The following is a 3,001-nucleotide window of genomic DNA, read 5'->3' as shown; positions in this document are numbered from 1 at the left end:
AAGGTTCCAAGTGGAGTACCTGCGGGCCATCTTTCACCTTAGTTATAGAAGGTTCCAAGAGGAGTACCGCAAGCAATACCCTCACCCAGAAGAGAAGGCCCAAGTGGAGTACCAAGTGGCCATCTTCACCTAGAAGGGTAGAAGGTTCCAAGTGAGCACGCAAGTGGTCATCTTCACCTTAGTTATAGAAGGTTCCAAGTGGAGTACCGCAAGTACATTCACCTTAGTTATAGAAGGTTCCAAGTGGAGTACCGCAAGGCCATCTTCACCTTAGTTATAGAAGGTTCCAAGAGGAAAACGGCGGTCATCTTCACCTAGTTATAGAAGGTTCCAAGAGGAGTACCGCAAGGGCCATCTTCACCTTAGTTATAGAAGGTTCCAAGAGGAGTACCGCAAGGGCCATTCTCACCTGAAGAGAAGGTTCCAAGAGGAGTACCAGTGGCCATCTTCACCAGAAGTTATAGAAGGCTGCTCCAAGAGGAGTACCAGGCCATTCACCTTAGTTATAGTTGCCCAGCAGGAGTACCGCGCGGCCATTCAATTTTAGTTATAGAATGTTCCAAGAGGAGCAATTCTAAGGGCCATCTTCACCTTAGTTATAGAAGGTTCCAAGAGGAGTACCGCAAGTGGCCATCTTCACCTTAGTTATAGAAGGTCCCAAGTGAGTACCGCAAGTGGGCCATCTTCTTTACCCAGTTATAGAAGGTTCCATGAGTACCGCAAGTGGCCATCTTCACCTTATTATAGAAGGCTGTTCCAAGAGGAGGCAGGCCATCTTCACCTTAGTTATAGAAGGTTCCAAGAGGAGGCCGCAAGTGGCCATCTTCACCTTAGTTATAGAAGGTTCCAAGAGGAGTACCGCAGTGGCCATCTTCACCTTAGTTATAAAGGTCTCCAAGAGGAGTACCGCAAGTGGCTATCTTCACCTTGAAGTTATAGAAGGTTCCAAGTGGAGTACTGCAAGAGGCCATCTTCACCTTAGAAGTTATAAAAGGTTCCAAGAGGAGGTACTGCAAGTGGCCATCTTCACCTTAATGGCAGAAGGTTCCATGAGGTGTACTGCAAGTGGCCATCTTTCACCTTAGTTATAGAAGGTTCTAAGTAGAGCACCGCAAGTGGCCATTCACCTTTAGTTATAGAAGGTTCCAAGTGGAGTACTGCAAGTGGCCATCTTCACCTTAGTTATAGAAGGTTCCAAGAGGAGTACCGCAAGCATTATCTTCACCTGAAGGCAGAAGGTTCAAGTGGAGCACTGCAAGTACATTTTCACCTAGTTATAGAAGGTTCAAGTGAGGACTGCAGGCTGGCCTTCACCTTAGTTAGGAAGGCTCTAAGTGGAGTACCAGTGGCCATCTTCACCTTAGTTATAGAAGCACCTAAGTGGAGTACCGCAAAATATCTTCACCTTAGTTATAGAAGGTTCCAAGAGGAGTACCGCAAGTGGCCACTCACCTTAGTTATAGAAGGTTCCAAGTGAGTACCGCAAGGGCTATCTTCACCTTTTAGTTATAGAAGGTTCCAAGTGGAGTACCGCAAGTGCCATCTTCAATTTTAGTTATAGAAGGTTCCAAGAGGAGTACTGTAAGGGCCATCTTCACTCTTAGTTATAGGCTGTCTCCAAGAGGAGTACCAAGTGGCCATCTTCACCTTAGTTATAGAAGGTTCCAAGAGGGCACTGCAAGTGGCCATCTTCAATTTTAGTTATAGAAGGTCCTGGGAGGAGTACCGCAAGTGGCCATCTTCAATTTTAGTTATAGGAAGGCTCAAAGAGGAGTACCGCAAGTGGCCATCTCTACCTTAGTTATAGAAGGTTCCAAGAGGAGTACCTCGCAAGTGGCCATCTTCACCTTAGTTATAGAAGGTTCCAAGAGGAGTACCGCAAGTGGCCATCTTCACCTTTAGTTATAGAAGGTTCCAAGAGGAGTACCGCAAGTGGCCATCTTCACCTTAGTTATAGAAGGTTCCAAGAGGAAAATGCAAGGGCTATCTTCACCTAGTTATAGAAGGCCCAAGAGGAGTACCGCAAGTGGCCATCTTCACCTTAGCAGAAGGTTCCAAGTGAGTACTGCAAGTGGCCACCTTCACCTTAGTTATAGAAGGCTGTTCCAAGTGGAAAATGCAAGTGGCCATCTTCAATTTTGTTATAGAAGGTTCCGGGTGGAGTACTGCAAGTGGCCATCTTCACCCTATAGAAGGTTGTCTCCAAGTGAGTACCGCAAGGCCATCTTCACCTTAGTTATAGAAGGTTCCAAGTGAGTACCGCAAGTGGGCCATCTTCACCTTAGTTATAGATGTTCCAAGTGAGTACCGCAAGTGGCCATCTTCACCTTAGTTATAGAAGGTTCCAAGGAGTACCGCAAGTGGCCATTCACCTTAGTTAGAAGGTTCCAAGGAGTACCGCAAGTGGCCATCTTCACCTTAGTTATAGAAGGTTCCAAGTGGAGTACCGTGCGGCCATCTTCACCTTAGTTATAAAGGTTCCAAGAGGAGTACCGCATCTTTCACCTTAGTTATAGAAGGCTCCATGGAGTACCGCAAGGGCCATTCACCTTTAGTTAGAAGGCTCAAGTGAGCACGCAAGGGCCATCTTCACCTTAGTTATAGAAGGTTCCAAGAGGAGTACCGTGCGGCCATCTTCACCTTAGTTATAGAAGGTTCCAAGAGGAGTACCGCAAGTGGCCATCTTCACCTTAGTTATAGAAGGTCTCCAAGAGGAGTACCGCAAGTGGCCATTCACCTTTAGTTATAGAAGGTTCCAAGAGGAGTACCGCAAGTGGCCATCTTCACCTTAGTTAGGAGGTTCCAAGAGGAGTACCGCAAGTGGCCATCTTCACCTTAGTTATAGAAGGTTCCAAGAGGAGTACCGCAAGTGGCCATCTTCACCTTAGTTATAGAAGGTTCCAAGAGGAGTACCGCAAGGGCCATCTTCACCTTAGTTATGGGCGGTTCCAAGAGGAGTACCGCAAGTGGCCATCTTCACCTTAGTTATAGAAGGTTCCAA

The sequence above is a fragment of the Homarus americanus genome, unplaced genomic scaffold, assembly GCF_018991925.1.
Source record: "Homarus americanus isolate GMGI-L3 unplaced genomic scaffold, GMGI_Hamer_2.0 scaffold44060, whole genome shotgun sequence".
Taxonomy (NCBI): domain Eukaryota; kingdom Metazoa; phylum Arthropoda; class Malacostraca; order Decapoda; family Nephropidae; genus Homarus; species Homarus americanus.
This window is presented reverse-complemented; position numbering follows the sequence as displayed.